The sequence below is a fragment of the Strix uralensis genome, chromosome 7, assembly GCF_047716275.1.
Source record: "Strix uralensis isolate ZFMK-TIS-50842 chromosome 7, bStrUra1, whole genome shotgun sequence".
Classification (NCBI taxonomy): domain Eukaryota; kingdom Metazoa; phylum Chordata; class Aves; order Strigiformes; family Strigidae; genus Strix; species Strix uralensis.
In genome coordinates, this window is record NC_133978.1 from 30,225,557 (window position 1) to 30,247,513 (window position 21,957).

Genomic DNA, 21,957 nt, shown 5'->3' on the forward strand with positions numbered 1-21,957 from the left:
GTCTCATCAAAAAAGCAGCTTGGTGTCCCTCATCGGCAAACTACTGATAGGAGGAAGTATTCATAAAGGAACAACAGAAACACTCAAGAGTTAAAAAGCCTTGGAAAGCTTCTACTTTCACTCTGCCTGTATTGAAAATAAATGCAGTGTGAAAAAGAGTAGAAAAAACTTTATCTGCCACAGCTGTGTGCAGTTATTTTCAAGCAACTGCCCAGAGCTGCTGTTGTTGCTGGCCTCTGGGGGCCGAGGGGGGGTGTGATGTCCTGGTGTTGGCCCAGCGTGGGCCTGGCCAAGGAAGCAACTGCCCGAGCATGGCGGAGCACAGGCCGTGCTACGGCGGAGGCCCACAGGTAAGGTTTATAGCTCAGCCCTGTAATAAACCGGCACCGGGAGGGAGCAGGTCCTACGTGGCACCCTCCCAGGTCGGGTACAAGAGGATGGGACACATCCGTCTGCTTCTGGCCTCGTCGCCGCGCCTGCAGAGACCCCTCGTGGGGATGCAGCGTATACCAGGAGGAACTGCCTGGTTTATTTCTTTAAGTGTTTATGTTTAGCGGTATTAATTCCTCCATGAGCTTAGTGAAATGGTAAAAGTCCTTCTCCCCGGGGAGACGGCATTCCCCCTCAGGAGTTCTGCACCCTGTGGGTGCAGCATTGCATTTTTTCCCCCTAGATTCATCATAGTAAACAGTCCTGCAGAAATGTGTTGTGAAAGGGATTTTAATTTCTTCTCTCTCTCCCAAACCTGGATGGGATCCTCAAAATTAATCTCTTTTTTGTTTTTAGTTTCTGGTGATAATGCAATTTCAAAGGGAGCATTCAAGAGGTTTTGCATTTTACAATACAGGCAGAAGTTCGGGCATTTGCCATTACTACACCTGCCTCAAGATTGTACCTTTAATCCTGCCAGTTTGGCTGTAGGACACAAAGAGCGAAGGTTCGATGCCTTCTTCAGTCTTTTACCTGGTTAGAAACAGAAGGAGCACAGAAAGCTCAACACTGGCTCCAGACAGTAAGAAAGCATCTATACCAGGATTTCAGGATCTCTCTCCAAATTCTTGCCCAAAGTATTTGAAGTTCTCCATATTCTCCTCCCTCAACCAGATGCTTTCACTGCAGCAACACAGCACTGATTTACAGGCTAAATTTTCTCTCCAGTGTAATGCATGAACAGATTCTAGTACTGGCTCCTTTTTCTATTTAATCACTCTTGAAAAGACTGTTTATCTGAGTCTAAGGGAGAGGCAGGCAAGACTAATTAGTTTGATGAACATTCAAACCCTGTCTTTCCCACCTGAAATCTGGTTTTGTCTGAGCCTGACATAAAACTAAATGGTGTAGGCTCAATGATGCCTTTTGCCAGCTGTGGACCAGTACTCTACGTGTGCTTGTCCCTCACTATCTGTTGTGTCCTATGCCCTGTCAGCATGGGCATGTACAACCCTGATTCTTAGAAAGTCTGCCTTTCTTTGCTGCAGATGTTGGCCTGTGAATCCATTTGCTTCCAAAAAAACCAAAAATCAGTTCAGTGCAGCAGTTCCAAGCCTGATGTATGCAGGTGCCTCAGGCTAAGGTTCATATGTGAAAATTCCAGAACATATCAATACCCTACATACAGCCTTTGGTATAGCATCAGCTTCTTTACAGCTGTCATGGTTTAAACCCGACCAGCAGCCAAAACACCACGCAGCTGCTTACTCACCCTCCCCCAGCCCCAGGGAAGGGGGTGAAGAGTTGAAGGGGTAAGGACACTTGTAGGTTGAGATAAAAACAATTTAATAATTGAAATAAAACAAAATTAAAATAACAATGATAATAATAATAAAAAATACAAATGGGTAATGCACAATGTGATTTCTCACCACTCGCTGACCGATGCCCAGCCCAGAGGAGAGAGAATCCTGAAGCCACTGTCCCAAAAACCCAAGTGGAGCTTGCCAATCAACCCTTATCTATATACTGAGCATGACGTTAGATGATCTGGAATATTCCGTTGGCTAATTTGGGTCCGTTGTTTTGGCTATGGTCCCTCCCAGCTTCTTGTGTACCTGCGCACTATCAGGACATGAGAAGTTGAAAAGTCCTGAATTTCTTAGCAACAAAAAACATCAGTACATTATCAACATTCTTCTCATACCAAATCCCATACTGAATCCAAAACACAACACTATTCTGGATACTAAGAAGGAAGGATAAAAGAAACCCAATTAGCTCTATCCCAGTGAAAACCAGGACAACAGCTAAGGAAAGTAGACTTATTACACAGCATGCATGTCTTCCTGCTTACCTTTGAACTCATGGGCCAGTTTTGATCAGATGATGATGGAAGAGGGGATATCTTAAATACATTGATTTTTTACCTGTTTACATAGTACAAATTGCCACAAACAATACAGCAAATTCCTTTCAAGATGTGCATCCACAGGCAATCCAACAGCAATAGTTCTGCCAAATCGTAGGAACTCCTCTGTAAAACCTTTGGTGTTATATCTGCTCTGTGTTCCTTTGCATGGGGAAAATAGACTTTACCCTAACTACAGAGCTTTAATGATAAAAGTCAAAATAAACTCTCATTATAAGTTTTATAAACATCATAGTCTTTGCTCCCCTCTCCTGGGATTTCAGATATATGCATACAGAGTTTCCAGAGGAATTTCCAACAAAGCTGATGCAAATGGACACCTGTATAGGTCTTCAGGTCTTCTTGGAATATGAGTAATTGTCACCATCACCCAATGACACTGTAAAATCTGTCAGACTGCTGTGAGAGGAAGCAGAAATTTTGGTTTTCCTAATCTTATCCTGAATGCCCTGTCTGGTTGCAGTGCAGTTAAAGACAACAGGAGCTGTAAAAACTGAGCATATTTTAATTTCTGCCTTTGTGCTTCTGAAAATAATAGGCAAATAAAAAGTTAGTGTGACTGAATGCGACACCCAAAAATCCAGAACAGAAGGAGAAATAGCTCTTCTGAAAGACTGCTGGACTGAAATTAATGTCAGATTCCAATAGTGAGTCCTTAGTAAAAGGTAACATGAAAATCTGTACTTCTGCCTCTAATCCACGGTTGCAATAGTGGCATATTTTAATTTTCTTCTTTTCTCTTCTCTCTTGGCTTGGAGCTCAAGAAGAAAGTCTTGTCTGGGATTTACTGGCAACTGTAAGGGTGAAAGTGTTTTAATTAGCTATTAAAATGCATACTAATGTCAGGGCTTTAGAGGATGTGCTCCTGTGATGTGTTAATTCATTTTTAATGTGGAAAATTAAGGTGGGTTTTTTTTTCTAGAAAGAACCTGTGGAACATTACCTAATGAGTTGGCTGGATCTGCTTGGTCATCATGCCATTTCACCTTTCATGTTGCTGGACCCTTTTCACACAGCTGAATCTGAATAACAGAAGTTGCAAATGCATTTCCCTCATAATGCAAAATGCCTGTTTTTTACTCCCTGACTCTAGCCGCGGAATTGCAGGCCAGGTTACATGAGCTTCTGACCTAGGGTCTGCTCTCACCCAGGTGCCACTAGTTGTATGTGATGAGGAAGAAGTGAAAAGATCAATCCAGGCTTGTCGGAGGTGTCAGTAGCAACCAGAGAAAGATGAAGATTGCTTCAAACATTATCCCTTGCTTTAAGTGCTTCTTATGACTGCTCAGCCCACAGCGTGGATCTCTTCTCTCTGAGGTTTATCTCTGATCATGATAATGATTTAAGTAACAGCAAAAGATACTTTGCACTTTTTCAACATCACCTAGCTCCACTATCAAGATGGGCTACTTCAGCTTGATTTCTTTTTCTTTTTCCTTTGTTACTGGGCTTTTGAAATGATTCCTATAGAACAGCCAAGCAACTTTTGTTGTCTTCATACTTCAGTGAAGTTGAGACTCCCATATAGACTGCTGAAAGCCATAGGCAAAGTCTGTCCTTAGGTGAACCTACCCTAGTTGACGCTGCAAGCATTTCTTTTCATATGAAAGTAGCTCTTTGGAACAGAGAAACAACATGCCTTCAAGAATTGGATACAGCAAGTCGTAAACAAATAATATAACTTTGATTGATGATCAGAGAGAATGATTGGGTGGATTTACAACATAAACTATGTTTGATTAGGTTTGTATCCTTTCATGCTATTTAAAATTTCTTTACACTTCAGTGTTGTAAGAAAAATGCTCTAAAATATTTCAGTAGCATAAAAAACAAAGCATAATGTACAGAGCTTATAACAGGATGAAATCCAGTGCTAGGGCATTATTGGTTTGGTTATTAGATTTGCTCCATTTTAACTCATGTCCGATTCCCCCTCCCAGTGATGCATCCATTGTCAAATGTCAATATTAATATTGTTTCAGCTGAAGTGATAGAGTTGTGCAACAGGATTATAGCCTTGTCAATAGAACTGGAATTTGCACTCTCATTCACATGCATGAAAACCTCAGAGATTTAATTTTCAGATCACATGTGATTCTATTGATTGAAGTCTACAGGGGTCAAAGAGTAATCTGCAATTTGTGTCTCCTGTGCCTGCATTAGAGGCCTGTGCATTACAGAGAGAATAGTGGGGGGTAAATAAATACAGCAGCTGGTGGCAAATTCATGAGATTCTTCTCAGAGTTTCTTGTTTGGTTGTTTTTTTGTGTTTTTTTTTTTTTCCCCTTTGAGTTTTATCAGTTCTAACTCTGAAACTGGGAGATATCGATCATTTCCAGGTAGGTAAGCTTTCTGATTCCTTCAGAACCGTAAATGGTATGGTAATAAAACTGTATATTTAGATTGGCCTTGTGTGAAGAATTATGTCAGTCAAGAAAATTATTTTCTTCCTCAACAAAAAGACTAAGTTACCCTCTGAGCCTTTAAATCTTATCTTTGCTATAGCAAAGATGCAGACCATAAAAGTTTAGGTTCTGTAGCTCTAATTGCTCATGCTGCGTTCTCACCCCATCTCACATGTTTAAGTTGAGTCAGAAAGAATCTGTTCCTTGTAATGGAGGAATTGAAGGGAAAATATAGGTGATTCAGAGGTCGTTTCTCTTCTCTCAGGCTGATTGCTGAACTAGGATATTAGCCTGCAGAACCAGGAGGCCTCTGCAGGAAATGGTGTTTATTCGACAGACAGATGTAATACTGCATCCCTGCCTACCTCCAACTATGATAATCTCCCTCTGATATCTTCTTCCCAAACTAGACTTTTCCATATGGGGTAATGGCAGAACCTAATTTTTCTTTCCCCTTCACTTTCAGTGATATGTCTTCATTCCTGCTACTCTTCACATATACTTTGCTACTTAGTTCCACCCCAACAATAGCTGCATTCCTGTTTCAATTAAGGCTTTGTATCATACTTTTTCCAGTAATAGCTGTGTGTCTATCAGTATCCCAGTGAATAATGTGACTCATTGCTTCTGTGTTGTTTTTTCATCCTCCTACTTGGTTTATGTCTTATTGTCTTATTCTGATAGTGATTTGAAGGAAAAGAAAAGCTTTATTATTTTTTTAATGAAAAACACCTATGTGGCTCTCAATATGGTTAGAGAATTATAATGTCAGACAGAGAGTGTGAAATTGGAGGAGAACAGGGGGTTGTTTCTGGCAGTCCTCGGTTTCTAATATAGTTCATTACACAGTCTTGGGACAGGACCTAAATAATTAAGTTCTGTGCAACAACAACCTTTGCCCTTTTGAAAGAGTCATTGCACTAGAGGAAATGCCTCTATAATTCTTCATGTGTGACATCTATTAGCTGTGTCTCTGTCCTGGAGCTGAAGTGATGGACTGAATTGTGACTTCCAAGGATCAAAATACAGAAACAGCCACCTGGAATATACTGCCATCAATATTTTACTCATTTATTCATATACAGAGGACAGCAGAAAATGAAAGGTTGCTTAAAAAATGGCTATAACGGTAATTTGAGTATACTTTTTTGTTGGTGTTTGGAGTTTGGATACCCTCTTATGAGATGTTAATGCAGGAATTCCAAGACATAGGGAATGTCCAACGCAAAGATATTTTATCTCTGTATATAAACATTTCTTCCCTATGTGCAAGAGTGTTTCAATGAGAAACTGCAAGAATTGCACAGCAAGATGAAATCTGTAGTCCTCAACACTTCAGTATTTGCTGGCCCATTTTCTTTTTTCATTAGGGATATGAATGCTATTTTTGCCAGCGTGTTGACCACTCACGCTTCAGATTGGAACTTGCATAATGAACTCTCACCTCATACTACTGTCTGTGTTTGTACTCCAGATTGTTTCTCTGGGAGCAAGCAACACAACAGGTCAGTCTGACCTGTGATCTGGTGACCAGCTCTGATGAGGGAAGGTGTGGATAAGAATGATGTCAAGACCCCTGGGATGTGCCAATTTGATCAAAACATCACCTGCAAAGGTCAGTCCAGCCATCATCCTGTAACTTGGTGTTAAAGCTGCTAGCTTACTGCAGGATCTGGAAGTATCTTTGGGGCATGCTCTGACATATCAGAAAGGAATATACTTGAAATACTTGGTTATATCCACACTGGTAGATATCATAAACTTCTTGTAATTATGTATGCAAGAAAATTGCATATATATTGCATGTGTAATGGCAAGAAAATCTTTTTACCAGTACAGCTCAGAGAGGTACTATTAGCTGTTTCTGTAACAGAACAGAACTGCTGAATTGGGTTGGCTTTCTCTTCTTGTTTTCTTTCCTAGGATAAATTTCATCCATTGTAAGAGTTTTTTAGGATCACTTTCTTTGGAAATATTTTAAATTCAGATAAGACCTTAGAGATGCATCAAAACTGAAAACTGTGAAATGTACATCTTATCATGAAATCAGATATATTCACAATAATTTATACACAATTTATACAATGTCTGAAATGTTCAAAACTCTGTACAGACATTAACTCATTAAATGGGACAATGGTTATAAGCTGCCACAGCTTTGATTTGTAGAACTTGAAGCCACACTCAGTTTAGTTCTAAATAGGCTAGAATATCAACTTCCTTGCTCCGTAGAAAAGTTTTTTTTTGTGTGTATATATGTGTGTTTGTGTAGGATACAAACAACACATGATTGTGTGTGAGAAATATGACCAAATTTCCATAGATTATGAAAGGGAAAGCTCTAAAAATAAAATTCATAGCTGTTTATTTCCACATCCATGCATAATTGTTGGAGGATCACAACATAAAAAGCACAGAGTCTCTCTCTGCTCACTTTCTGTGACTCGACCAGAGGAAGAAGTCAAAGCACTATGTTCCTGAACCATCCAGAGCTGGTTTTGAGGGGAGGAGTTGATTCTGTAGTTTGCTTTTTAAGTTCAGGTTGTTGAAAATTCTGAAAATCGGAAGTCCAAGATGTGATCCCAGGACCTGTTTTAAATAAAGGCATGAGTGGGAGGAAGTCTCAGATGACTCATCTCATTTGTGTGTGTTCACAGTACAGATATCTCCATCTGAGCTAGTCTCCCCAGACTCACTGGTAGTCAATGAAATAAAATAATGGCTTCTCTGGACTCTTGCACAGCTTCATGTGGCCTCTTAGAAACATCTGTGGGTTTTTTGTTATTGTTTTTTTTTTTTTTTCAGAGAGCTGTGCCTTAGGAGATTCATCGTCTATTATCTATAAATGAATCTTGGAAATGCTTAGACAAATGTCTACATATCAACCTCTGGTGTTGGGTGGCATTAATGCCACTTCTGCTTACCAGAATTTTGAAGGTTATTCACTGCTTCCAGTGAGACCATCACATGAGGTACACTGAACAAAAACAACCCGTCTTTCACTGATTTTTGTGACTGTTGTGTGGAAATCTCAATAAGCCTTTTTTTCCATATAGTTTATAAACCTGACTTGATTACCAACACAGAACATCAGCTTGTCCCCTGCTGAAAAGTTATCATCTGGTGTTTGAGAAAACTAAGAAAAGCAGCATGTAGTTTCTCCTAGTGTCAGTGGTATTGCTGAGTGAGTAAGTGGGATCCTGCTGTCTGGCCCCTGTTAGCTGCAGACTGCCCTTACCTGCCCTGGCAGCTGCCATGTAGAGATCTGGAGGCTGCAGTGATGAACCCTCTAAGAAGGTCCTGAGGTCTGTTGAGTGACCTGGGGCAAGTCATGTCCTCTTGGTTTGTCCGAGAGAGCAGAGCATATCCTGGTGGTGACTGCTGCAAAGCAGGTTATAGGGAAGTTGGCCAAAAGGAGGTGAGAAACATGTCTGAAAAATGGGCGTGTTTGTGTTAGGGGCTGAAGGGCATGGGAATAGGGAGCAAAACTCAACATTAGTCAAACTGAAAAGCTGATGTGCCTCAAGCAAGAAATCAACAGTGAATAGAAACAGGGATGCTTCTCATCACAAACCTGCTGTCTGCTTTCTTCAACTATAAGCTCTTCACAGCTACTGGCCTCTCTTGTGCACTGTGAAAAACTCAGAAAAAGATATGTCCACTGTTTCTTGAACCCCGCTATCTCTATTATTGCTATTATTTTTAACCTTGTGACCATCTAAACCTTTCCTGGGAAATAATAGTCATCATGCATAGAGCATCTTGTGAAACATGTCCCTAGAAATTCTCAATTACAGTTAAATACAAGTTAACTTGATTTTTCAACATCTGATTCTTCCTTCTGTTTCTTCTCTTTTATGTCTATAGGCCCACTATGCATGGACACACAGTTCCTCTGACAGCCTGGTATATTAATCATGCAATCATCCTGTGAACAACTTCTTAGTGTCTGACAGGCTGACGGTTGTTCAGAAACTGAGCTGAGAGAATCTCTAAATAAGCCTCTAATACAAATAAATGACAAACATTGACCCTTAAGGACACTGACAACACAGTTTGACCCCAAATGGCAGGAAGACATGGCAATCTGTCTTTGTCTGATCAGGAATTCTTTTTTTCTTGCCCTTTTACTTTGCTGTCTTTTATCTGCAGTTGAGAAATCTCAGGAATATTTGATATTTAAAGAGACTTGAATGTTCATGTGGAGAGTAGCCTCTGACTGTATCTTTCTTCATCATGTTAGGCAACCTGAAAAGCATTAAAAAGTAAAACAGTCCTAAGATGACTATTAGCATACTGTCTCACCAGAAGCTTCCCACTGTATTTTGTTTAACAAGCAAAACATTTCTTGGCAAAGACCAGGACTGTTCCTTAGTAGCATCACATCTTTTGGAAATGAAGCTTTCTTACCAAGCTGCATATGGTAATTTCACAACTGGAGAGCAGCTTCTCTTGTATGTCTGTTTTGGTTGGTGTGGATACAGTCATAAAACATGGGATTTCTGTTGTGCCTGATGAACAGTCAATGTGACAGTGTTGTTTGAAGGAGCTAGGAAAAACCAAAGCCTTTGTGTCTGTTCAATACCACTATGTGTCTGTCATACCACTAAGAGTACGTCTGCATCCTGAAAAACATTGTGGTCCCTGTGGATTATGCCATGACAAACAGGAAAATGATAAAAACTAAACAGTTACTGAGATTGTTCCTATTGAAGAGAGCAGATGTGTATTTCAGCAACATCTGAGAAAATAAATATGCCTGATACAAATAAAATAGCTGTTTTCCTTCTCCTGCTCAGCTCAGTCAGGCAGGACAGGACCCATCTACATGCTCATCTTGTCTGGGAACTACTTTTCATTTGCTTTCGCCTGCTTGGAGGATAAACTCCTTTAACTGCCTTTGTTTCCTTAGTTGCTTTCAACAGTTGATAAGAAGTCCCCTAATCTCCTGTTTTAAAAACACTCAACACTGCCCATAAGCAATCAGATTCCTCTGAAATTCTGTCTTCTCATGTGTGCCTCATATCTCAGCATCAGTGAAGGGAAAAGAGTTATCTGCATTATTTTCATACAGATGACTTTAACTGAAACTTCTAGCTATAGGGCACAGCAGCTCAGGTATTACGGGATGCATCCCTTTTACTGAGCTTATTTTGCTTTGAAGGAATAGCAGCTTTGTGATCATTTTAATCCTCAGAATTATTTGTTCCTCCCAGCTACAGGAGAATGTGGCAGTGGGGAATACAAAGCCAGGTTCCCCTTGACACAATAAATTGTTCATGATCACTGCTATGGAGGAAGGACCTTTCCCTCATTTTTACAGCAGACATGAGAAAGATGGTGGAGAAAGGTAATTTATACTTTTTGATTGTCTCCCCATTTCTGCTGGTGATCCAGAGTGTTACTTTGGGCAGGTCCCATGCAGACTATGTTTTGCAGCTCACTCCTGTCACTGCAGATCTGCTACCTTCAGCCCTCCTGACATCCTTTTGCCCTGCCCAGAAATACCCTGAATAGCACTGAGGGGAATGGCCTGTGTTACTTCGGGGCTGGCCCTTGCTAGAAGTGGGGAAAAAAGTGGTGAAGGTGAGGAAAGGAAGTCTAAGATATAGACAGGACTAGAGTCCCCTCCATGTACTCAGCCTATAAACCTTCCAGTTCAGTGAAGGAGTAAAACTGTAGTGTGCTTTGGGTGCCTATCTAGTCCATGTTTTTCTTGCCCATGGGGTGAAATGCACAGTAAAGTAAATCTGCAGTTGTTCTTTTTCTGTCCCTTTTGGGTGACGATCACTGTTGAATATTTGCTGTGTATATGGTTGCTTCAATAAAGTCATATGTGTTTTGAATATCTGGCCTCAAGAGTGGGATTTCATAATGTGGAAAGCTGACCCTCAAGTATTCAGAGAGGCCGACCCTCTGTGCATATGTCCGTTAATGGTTCATTTGATCTGTCTGTTTTCCTTAATTAACTGTTGGCTATTGATCTGTGGTACATTCATAGTTGAAATTAAAAAAAATTTAAAAAAATGTGAGTGGGGGAGAAGAAAGGATGTGCTTATATTGCTCTTGCTTAACATGCTGGAAGTTTGCGCTGCTACACGGTTTCCACACCATTTGATCTAGCAGTAGGGAACTGAGATGACTCAATGGCCTAAAAATATTTACAAAAGGCTGCCCTCGTGTTTCAGGCTCCTTGCAATAATGTTAAATGTTAAAACATCAAAGCCAGAATACAGCAAAAAAATAGTTCTCCCTCTCCTCAGTACATGTTGTCAGACCCTGTTGTAGTCTCTCTCCTAAGCTACCCTGACCTATTCAGGTGGCTTTCTGCAGCCTCTTTGAGTTTGTAGAATAAAACAAAATATATTCCCACTTCAACATAGGTTAGTGTTTGAATATGTATGTATGAATGTGTATGTGCCTCTCTGGGGTACAGCAGCAAAACACAACCTTGAGTGTTTGTTTGCCAGTGATGTCTGTGTGCTGAGAACTGAAAGTTCCCACTGCATTCATTAAAATACATGTTTTGGGCTGGGGGTATCATTAACAGCTTGGTATTGCTCGTGGCTCAGAGTGGAGCTGTTCACTGCCATACGGTGTGTCAGTGGGGATCACGCTAATGATCTGGAACAGCAGGGCAAGCTGGGCACTTGGAGGGACAGCACGCATTTTGGGCAAGGCTTTGGGGAAGACTTGCTTAAAATGGAAACACCGCTGCAGCAGGACTCCTTGAAATTTTGATAAAAACATACATGTTCCATAAGTCTGTTGTATTGATATTTACTTTATTTTTAATACACAATATTGTGATTTGTATATGAAATGTATTCTTTTCTTAGTGTTGCAGTTATGTAAGAGCTCCTTACCTTAAAGTCCTACATGTTCTCAGTATTTTAACTTTGATGGAATATGTCTTGTAGTGTTCATTTGCCTAAGTTGTACATGAACTGGATTTCTTTACTTCCACAAGTCTAGGGTAGGTGATGGATAAAGTAAGTGTGGATTTCAGTGTGCCTGTTGCCTGTCATTCAGGGCTCCTATGAGGAGCTCCAATGATCAAAGCTAAGATTTCCCTATGTCTTCAGATGTGTAGAATTCTAAAGGAAAAGTGAAGATGGTAAGAGAGAAACAGTGCCAGGGAAAAGTCTGTTGATTTTTTTTTTTTTTTTTACTTTCTTTTTTTTCCCCAGTAAAACTGATACTTTCCAACCAAAAAAAATTTAAGATAAAATCCAAAGTATTTTCGCTTCTAACCTACATCATCTTTTTGTGGGTTTGATTTGTTTTGTTTTTCCCTACACACTAACAGGAAGAAAGAACCAGAAAGAAACTTTCCCACTCTTCAGTTCATTATTTCTTTCTTTCTGGAAGAAAATATCAAATGCATGCACATGAGCGCACAGACACACACACACAAACAAATACATAGGTACAAAAATGGCACATTTCTGGAGTTTATTTTTTTGTTTTCTCTTTTTTTATGAATCAGTTTTTAAAATAGTCTTGGTTCTCAGCAGCATATAGTTAGCAATTTCTGACTAGCTCTCTGTTACTGAAAAACTCATCAAATTCATACCTGTCCAATGAAAACTGGACAGTGAATCACGTGTGAGGCAAAACTTCCCTGTTCCAGCCATTCAGCCAGGCCAGAAACAATCAACTCCAGATTTTTCTGTCCTGTTCTCTCTGTAATGTGAAAACTTGTCTGGGGAAGTAATGAAACAAACATCAATTTCCCCTAAGCTGTGCCAGCCTGGTTTGAATCTGAAGCCAGAATTTGTACCAGAGCTAGCTTCTGAGATAATGCAAATCCAAATAGCTTTAATGAGTTCAGTTTACGATCTGGCCTTCAGTTATTATTTAACCTGGAGAAGCCAGCTTGTTTTTACTAATTACATGTTACAAATACCTTGCCATGCTTTATTCATTAAAGCAAAGTAAGAAGTTCAGTACATATAGGTTAATGACTTTTGCATCTGTTCAAAAGCTTATCCTACAGATGCTTTGAGGTCAATGGGAGGTTTCTCCATGCAATCAAATTTCTTAAGCTTGGACTCTGTAAAGTAATAAGCAGGAAGAGTAATTAACAGATTACCCAAACTAGCAAAATAGGAGAAAGTTCTGAATCTGTCCTTCTCTATCAGACCAGAAGTGATTTGGCTGGGGCTGGAGGCATCAGAAACTGGTTCCACTTTGTCATTCTCTGCTGATGCTTTACCATGTCAGACCTGCAGAGCAGCAGGCTTGTAAACAAACATGTTTACATTGCCACCTTGCAAAACAAAATGCTACTGGCTTCAATTTAGATACCATTAAATCTTCAGCTGGTGACTGCTGTGTGACATTTTTGATTTTGCATGCATAAAATACCGTAACTCAATGACAATGTCTTCTCTCCGTATCATTCCTGAACAAAATAGCTCTCTTAGCCATGCGGTTGTTGATGACAGATGTTTCAGATCAATCACTGGAAAGAGATAACAGGAGTGTCTTGGATCATTACAGGACATGAATCTTTAAAAGTAATTATAGGCGGTAACAACTGGTATGACAATTGAGTCCTTCCAGTCTGTGTTTCACCATAGAAAACAACTATGTGTGATATTTCCTCGTAGGAATGTGATGCTGACTGCCAGATCCTGCTGCTTTTTGATGTGAAGTCACATTATGCATGCTAAAAAGGAGAAATGTTCTTAGTACAAGTTTCTTGTTAGCATAGCAGATCTAATTGGAATCTAAGGAAGCTGGCAAAGCAATTGGATGTTAATTTTCCCCTTTTTGCATAATTAAAAGAAAGAAATACTCTTCTCTTAGTGTGCTATGCTATTGAACTGTCATATTTAGCACATCATACACCCATGGTGTATTTTATATAATCTTTCTTAACAGGGATGTAATCTATCTTTATTCTTTGTCGAACTAAATTCTTGTTTGCTTTAGCTGTAGCTGACTATAGAAAGATCAAACAATAAGGGAAGACTTTAGGATTTGTCCTTTTCATTGGAAAATATACAAATATAATACTGAATCAAAATAGCTCTTCAGATTTTAAACTCAGAAATCATTCTACTTCAGTTTGATCACTTCAATTTGATTGAAATACTGTAGCATCTAGTTTGTTTGTGCACCTTACTAGAAACCATTTATAAATTCTGGTTTGAAAATGGAGATATCCTGGTGTGTCTCAGTGTAGGTAGAAGCTATAGCTGGAGTCATCTGTTCTGTATCCTTCTCTCATAAGCACCAATTTCAAGCAGAAGCACCTTAGGGTAATGAGTTTGCTTGAAGAGGTCCGTTGCTCCAGCATCTCTGTAATGGGATAAAATTAAAGTGAAGATGCTCAAATGTAGAAGTAAGAAACCAAGAACTTATGCTAACTTTCAAAATTGCGGAGGCTAACATGGGACAGGGAAGCTACAGAGATATGTAGGAGGTTTGGATAGTAAAGAGAAACATGTTATTGCAGTGGGGATATATGTCTTAACTGTGAGACCTACTGTCAAGGGGTAATGCCTACAGCAATCTCCAAGCCAGAGGTTTTAGTAGAGGTCAGGACCAAGCTAATGAGTGTTACCTTCACTTGGAGTGTGGGTGCACGCACGTGTACATACATGTTTTGGAACTGAAACTGCAGCAGCTGATTCAGCATCTAGTAGCTTAGCTACCAACACTTCTTGCAACAAAGGGGACTTTGCTACATTTCATTATACTAATTGTAGCTTAGTTTGCCCAGTGGTTGAAGTAATTTTTGATTTCAGTCTTCCTGAGCCTAGAGGCATCCATGGGAGTTCAGTCTAGTCTTTGCTTAAGGCATTTAGAAGAGTGTCACGTGGAACTGGTGGGACAGATCCACTTTCTGGTTTGTTTGCAAACCTGTCATAACTGCTTTCTGAGAAGTATTTTTAAACTATTTGTACAGCTGTCTCTATAATTTTAACCTGACCATATTTCCTTATGTCCCTGATGAGAATGTCATATAAGACTGAGAAAAAGAAACTTCATTAAGGTCCATGTGTATTAAATATATTGCCTGTTACTTTTTCATTAACAAGAATATTCATGACAAACAAGGAAATTAGACTGGTTTGATATGATCTAGTTTTGCTAGATCCATTAGGGCAATGGGGTTTATTTTATTATCTTCCAGGTACTTGAAAACAGACTGTGTAATATTTTGTTCCAAAATCTTTCCAGATTTTCCAGATTCTATCAAAGATAGCATGACTACTTTGTAATTTTTTTTCCTTAAAAAAGTTATTTGGTTGCCCTTGTGAGATCTCCTCTGCCCTCCATGGTCTCTCAAGCTGCTTGCTGAAGATTCATGCAGTGAATGCCCCAGATATTTTAAGGTTATATGATATATATGTATATATATGATGGGCAAACCTCCTTCTAAGTTAGCCTCAGTTACTGTTAGTATCCTCATTCTTTTTTCCTCTAGCTGAAGAGTACTTTAGCTTAACAATAACTTTTTTCCCTTTCAAGTAGTCTACATGTTATTGCAGCCCTCTTCTCTTGTAGCATGCTTAGCATCTGGAGCAGCTTTGCTTCCATCTCTGTTTCATCAACTTTTCTCTCCCTTTTTTCTGGGTTTTTTTTGTTTTGTTTTGTTTTTTCAGTTTCCCTGGAAAGATGTTTATTGCTTCTCTCATTACTCTCTGCTTTATTTCCCTCTTTCTTTTATTATGGTGCTTTCAAACAGTCTTATTTAACGGTACAAAACACAATGGATTTTTTTTCCTTATGGTGGATAACAGGATAAAGTTGTACTGCCTGGTGAACACTGTCGCTGGGGATCTGGTGATGTCTCTTCCTTCTACTCACATAAAGCTTAATGTTAAACATAGAATATATCAGACAGATTTCACTGAAGGAATATCTTAGCTGAATTAGTAAAGCTACCAGTCTTCTCATGTGAGACAACTGGAATAGGAGAGCAAGCGCAGTCTGGGGACCCCTAAGTCTCAGAGAGATGCAGAGACAGGGGAGGAACTGTTGCTCTGCCTGAAAAAGAAATCCTGAGAGGAGACAGGCAAAATAACCATACTTGAGTTGCAGGGAAAGGCATGCAGAACGTACTGTGAATCAGGGGAAATCATATACAGCAATAAAATATCCAAAGCCAGAGGCACGGCTGAACTTGAATCTTAAAGAAAACTGAGGTAATTTCAATTTCTTTGAGATAGGGATGAGGTGGAACTAGTGATTTGTTTACAATGAGCATATGCCGGCATGGGCTGTTTGAGGAAGGAAAACCCTGAACAAAATACAAGGAGGAGATGCTCACATGATGCAAATTCGATGCAAATTGGCCTTGCTCTGTAGAGAGAATGGGATCTATGTAGAGAGACACAGCATAGTCTTCAAGTGAAATCCCCCACTGCAACAGGTGCCACAAGCACAATGCACACATTGTCTCATTGTCCCCTTCAGATATGCCTTATGGTCACAGAAATCAAGGTGTTCTCTTAGCTTTGTCTAAAGAAACAAGGTTTCTTCCTCATGTTTTAAGTGCCAGTTTAGTGCTAGTCAAAAACCGGACTAGTTTCCTGTAATGTTCCCATGTGTACATTTACATACCTGCTTTTCCCATTTTCTGTGTTTCTTTACTTCTCTCTGGATCTGGATCCGTGTCCCACAGTGAATCTAGTTTAAATCATCTACCTAGTTTAGATTAATTATACTTCAGTTATCAATGCCAAGCTTTTAGTTTAAATTACAAAAAGAGAAAAATAAAGTATCTAGAGGAGAAGATCTGCAGCAGGCTGCATAAAGGCAAAATTTCTAAAAGGCAGCTAAAAGGCTTTAGGAAATATCTTTGGGCCTAAATTAATCAATTCTTCTCATTCCCAGTGTATTCACACCACCATGAGTCTGATAACGGTCAGGTTTTTTAAGTGACTACTTAATGAAGTGCGTCAGAAAGTGACTAATAGGGAAATCAGAGCGTGCTGCCTTAGCTTGCACAGGCTGACATTTGTTGACACAGTATCTGCAGGAAAATGCACTGGTGGTTTTGGGTGAGGGGAGAAGAGTCTGTGAATGTTTCTGGAATGGTCTCTATGCATTGATCTTATTCTGAATATATTCTGTTAACATTAGCATGCAGGAGCAGTAGAGGTATCCGTGGTGTTCTCAACATGCGGAGAAAGACAGGGACCCTTCCCTCAATAAAATAATGTAGAATTAATTTTTGGGTACTAGACAAACTCACTGTGGGGCTGGATTAAGTACAGAATTGCTTTGTCACAAAGGGCATTGTGTGTCAAGGCAACACCAAGTGCCAGGCTACTATGGATCTGAATAAAAAACTTGTAACAAATAACTTGTAAACCCCCTTTCTTTCTGGCTTACTGGAAAATCTCATAGTCTGACAAATGCCTCAAACAAGTGTTATCAATTTAGTCATTCTATTCAGCCAATAACGTAGCCCAACTACTTTTATTCTGAATTTAACACCACCCCTGTTAAAATGGTCCTGGTTTTGCCCCCTGATTAGACTAAGGGGAGTTTCAGACAATGTCCATATGAATACTTGTGTTTACCAGACTAATGTTTATTTTCTGTGAGATCTTTCTGTAACTTTAGCTTAAATGCTGTAAGAGGGTTTTTCCTGTAAACTCTTTACCAAACAACAAAAAATCCAGCCAGCCAGCTAACCAACAGAAAAAAACACAACCTTTTAATAATAATAAACTATGGTTGAATGAAATTAATTTCAAACATGTAAATATAGACTGTAGAACATAGGATTTCCCCATTGTTATACATGTGTATTTTAAAGAAGTGTGAATCAAACACATATTTAACAAGTCATGTTGTATATTCTACAAGAAGGATTGCCTGTATTTCTGCCTATTATAGAGATGGCAAAACCAATTTGCCTACACTGAAAGCATTCCTTTCCATGTCTCCTGTGGTGTTAAGAAGATGTTTTGATGTGGTTTTCCACCTGCTATTTATGGCACAGGTATCACTAGGAGGGAGAGAGCAAAAGTAAGAACAACAAATAGACAATAGACAGGCGGCAGAAGACACAAAGGGAGAGGAGAGAGAAAGAAGACATAGGGATGGAAAACATTGTGTGCAGAACAAGGAGATAAACCAGGACTGATTTGCTTCTGAATACTGGAACCCAACCAGAAGGCAAGCCTCAGTTTCATCACTTTGTGCATAGATAGTTTTTGAAATATATGGGAATATATTTCCTATATATATGTGGGGAGTTCCACTCAGAGTACTCTGGAAGGCTTCTTGCCACTTCTCTATTTTAGACTACCTTTGAAATCTAATGCTAGCTTTCTGTCTGGAAGTGAAGGTTTTTTTCTTTTTTTTTTTTTTTTTCCAGGTGTTATCTGTTATTTTATTTGATTTTTCCCTAACTCTAGATTACATCTATATCTGTGATAGGTGTCTGGTGTACTCTGTGAGGACATCATTATGTACAAGTGTGCTCACTGTCCTGTGGCTGTTAACACTGAGTGAGAAACAAGTTTTTTTAGTTCCCAGCAGCCATAGTATTTTAACTATTATGTATTTGACTTCAGTACAGCCTTGCTTAAAGGACAATGGCCTTATAATTTCCACACAACATGGAGACAAGACAGGATGTGGAAAGAGCAGCAAATGTTTGTTTGACATTCCAGCCTCCAAAAATGTCAAGGTGTTGGTATTCCTGTTCAGGTCCATTTCTTTTTACCAGATTGACTGTCCTTGAAAGATGAAGAAAGATGAAGATGGACATGTCCTTATACACAACTGTGTTTTGGCTATTCAGTAGCCAGGTTGTAATGGCCAAATTGAAATAGATCCCTTGAAGTTGGTCATTCTCCTCTGGCCAAAGAAATTAAACAGGAAGAAGGACAGTCTAAACCCAATCTGATTCTGCCTCCAAAATACAAACAATTTGTCCCAAAACTCAAAAAGATACTTTACCAAAACTCTGTACCAAATCTCTTCAGTCACAATATCCTTTCCTAGTTGCTCTCACAATAGAGACATTTCACCTCAGGGCATATTGTAAAAAAATAAGTTAGACTGAAAGGAACAGTTTCCAAGAAAATACAGCAAGCTGATGATGGACAGCAAATCAAACCTCTATTGGCAGCAGCCCCCTGAGGTGCTCTGAGATCTAGCTGTCCTAAGGGCTGAGCTCTAAAGAAAACTTTCCAAGCTCTACCAGAAGTTTTCCTCTCCTTAGATGACATCTTACAAAACACTTCTTTGGAATGTAATGCCAAAGCTCGTAGGGCCACACTGGCCGTAGACCTGCAACCTAAAGCCTGTTGATGGCTGTTCTTGTGAGAGAGGCTTCCTGCACTTCAGTAAGTTAGGGTTTTCCTTTCACTAAGTTAAGGATTCCTTTTCTTTCTTTGCTGGTTCCCCATGACACATAAGGTATTAAAATAATCAGTTCCATGAAGCTCAGTGGATATTTTATTTTACCATTCAACCAACATCAAGTGAAGATCATTAATGACCTAATACAAAATGCAGGAAGCAGTAGGTAATGGAAGAGCAGATCTCATCAACTTTCCCAGCCTCTGGCTCAGTCTGCAGTGCTCACCCTTTAATTTGCTTCCTTGCTATCAGAGTGAATCTTCTCATTGCCATTTCCTGGGTGAGCTTTTGTAGAATTCTGTTGCTCAAAATAATCCCCTCCTTCCCACTGCCCCCTGCAAAAAAAAAGCCCAAATACGCAAGGACCGCTGATAGCACAGCTGACTGGATTGATGTCAGAGAAGAGTTCACTGTCCATTTAATTTTCTGTGAATTTGCAAACACTGTGATCAGGAACAGAAACACTAGAGAAGGGTTGTATCTGGAGATGAAATGAGTCAGAAGTTCTGAAACAAGATGAAAAAAGTGTTATTCAAAATTGAGAGTGTGTTTCTGGTTAAGTTGTTGAGGGATCCTGAGTTCATTTAGGTTGACCAAGTTCCAAAGACTCCTTTGGGAGGGAGAGAAGGATAGGGAAAAAAATAATGATTTTGGAAAAATAAATTAATCCTAATGCAATAACTTACTAACATCATTGACTTTATAAATATAGTCAATATTTCTTGCTCACCAAACACCCTGAGTCTCTTGGTCATTGACGTCAGGGCCTGATGCCTATTATTTGTATTCTCACTTCCAACTTCCTTGTGTCTTACAGAATGAAGAATGACAAATATAGATTGTGCCTAAATTCAGGAGAAAAGTATTTTGCTTTGACATCTGAGTAGAAATAACAGACAGAGACAGAGGAAAATATATTAATGGTAAAATAGAGGCTTTTCACAGCCCAAGACCATCTTGTTCCACCCTCTCTGGGTAAAAGCCATGTTCCAGGTCAATGCCTGGGTACCCCCTCCAGTGCTGGGCTTGAGTTAGTAAGCCCTAGGTGTATTAATTTGAGTGCTTGAGTGTATTATTTTGGGATTAGCATTGGGTAAGAGTAGGTTTGTACATTGGGGCTTGCAAAACAGACAGATCAAACACAGGATTAGAAATAACTGGTCACTGTAAGAAGCAGGAGCTCCACAAAACAATTTTAGGGATAAAGTCAGTGTAGCATTGAATTATTCTGTAAAATGAATCAGAAAGCCCCAGGAGATTGATAGCAAAAGGCAGTCTCAGCTTAAGTTTTCAGAATTATTTGAACATATTTTGTTTCTTTTGTTCTCTTTATTTGAATGTCTGTTTTCTGAAAATGGAATTAGAAATAAGAAGTCATTATGAGACAAAGAAGGCAATAATCCCTTTTGTTATGAATTTTTTCCTAAATGAAATTTCAGCTACATAGTCACATCTAAGGAAAATTCTGATGTTAATGGTCAGTTTTTTTCAACAAAGAATAACTGAATTTAAATAAAGGAAATTTTGACCACTTTAGAATTTAAATTCCTATTGTAAAGGTCATGCCCAACACCTGTTTGGATGGAGTGTGTGACAACACTTTGAACAGAAATGCAAGTGACACTTGGGATTCATGCCTATTAGTGGGCTTCATTCCTTTTGTTTTTGCTGAGCAGTTGCAATTTCGTAATTCTATTAAGATCTAGAGTAATCTTCAAATGTGAAGATCAGTGCCAATAGGGATGTCATTTGGCTTCAGTTTAAGAAGTTCTATTGGATTTTAAAAAATGTTATGAGTCTTTTTAGTATTTATAATTAGTTGTGCTCCTGTTCATGGACTTCTTTATGGAATTGTTTTAGAATATCCTTGTGCTGTGTTTGGTTACAGACAGAGCATTTTACCTCATTGTGGCTTCATGTGTTTCTGACAGCTCCCTGGATGTGCCCTATTTTGTTCTACTTAATTGAGAGGTGGGTAATTTACAGCCTCTGGGTCATTTGTGGCTTGCAATTTTGTTTCACAACCTCTGTGGCAGATGATAATTTTATTCTGGATAACACCAAGATGCATATTAATGGAAGGTGTACCAAAGACATTTGAGAGGCCCGTCTGGATGAAGAAAAATGTCCTCATCCTAATCCAATGTAGCATTCAAAGGGGTAATAATGGCAGGAAAATAAAAATTTTGTTTTGTGCATCACTGTGTTCAGATGTGGACCAGGAATTTACAAGTATAATCTCCATGGTAATTTAGACCAGCTTTCTTTCTGCTATGGGACTAGAAATCTGCCATTAAAGGGACTTTTGAGATGTCCTTGAAGCTATTAGCTGGTGCCATAATGATAAATGATAATGACTCTGATGGCTGTCAGGTTGTGTTGCCATAGCTGTGTCTCTGGGAATGTTCCTCCTGTGGACTAGATCTGCTGTCACTGTTATCTGGTAAGAGAGTAATGTGTTTAGCATAAATGCCACTCTCTTTGCAAATTGTCATGGCATATGAACTTTCTGTAGATATAAAAGGTGCCCAAGTCTATGGTAAGATTTGCCCCTGATGGGGTGAAAAAATAAAGAAATGCCAGTTAGCGCCTGCAGTCAATGCTGGGAGAGCAGGGCCACAAATACTGGTGTTTATCCCCACAGAAATCACATGTAAGAACAGTCAAATCTCAGTTGCACCACAAGGAACAGCCAAATGCTGTGACACTTCACCCCTGTTTCACATACGCCCAGACTGGGCTGTGGTTGGAGCAACATGAGCCCTTCAAGAAATCACTTGCCCTCTCACTTTTTGTCTATTTTCTTTCCCCTGTCCCCACACTCCTCCCTCTCAGCAAACTCAGCCTCCT

The 21,957-nt window shown here is 39.4% G+C and overlaps 1 long non-coding RNA gene across 1 annotated transcript in view; it reads left to right on the forward strand.

The window, feature by feature from the left end:
• LOC141946072 (uncharacterized) overlaps nt 1-21,957 on the forward strand; it is a 180,195-nt gene that overhangs the window by 15,395 nt on the left and 142,843 nt on the right. The window contains exon 2 of the long non-coding RNA XR_012629707.1: nt 6,242-6,382. This is a non-coding gene — a long non-coding RNA (uncharacterized LOC141946072). The remainder of the gene's footprint in view (nt 1-6,241; nt 6,383-21,957) is intronic.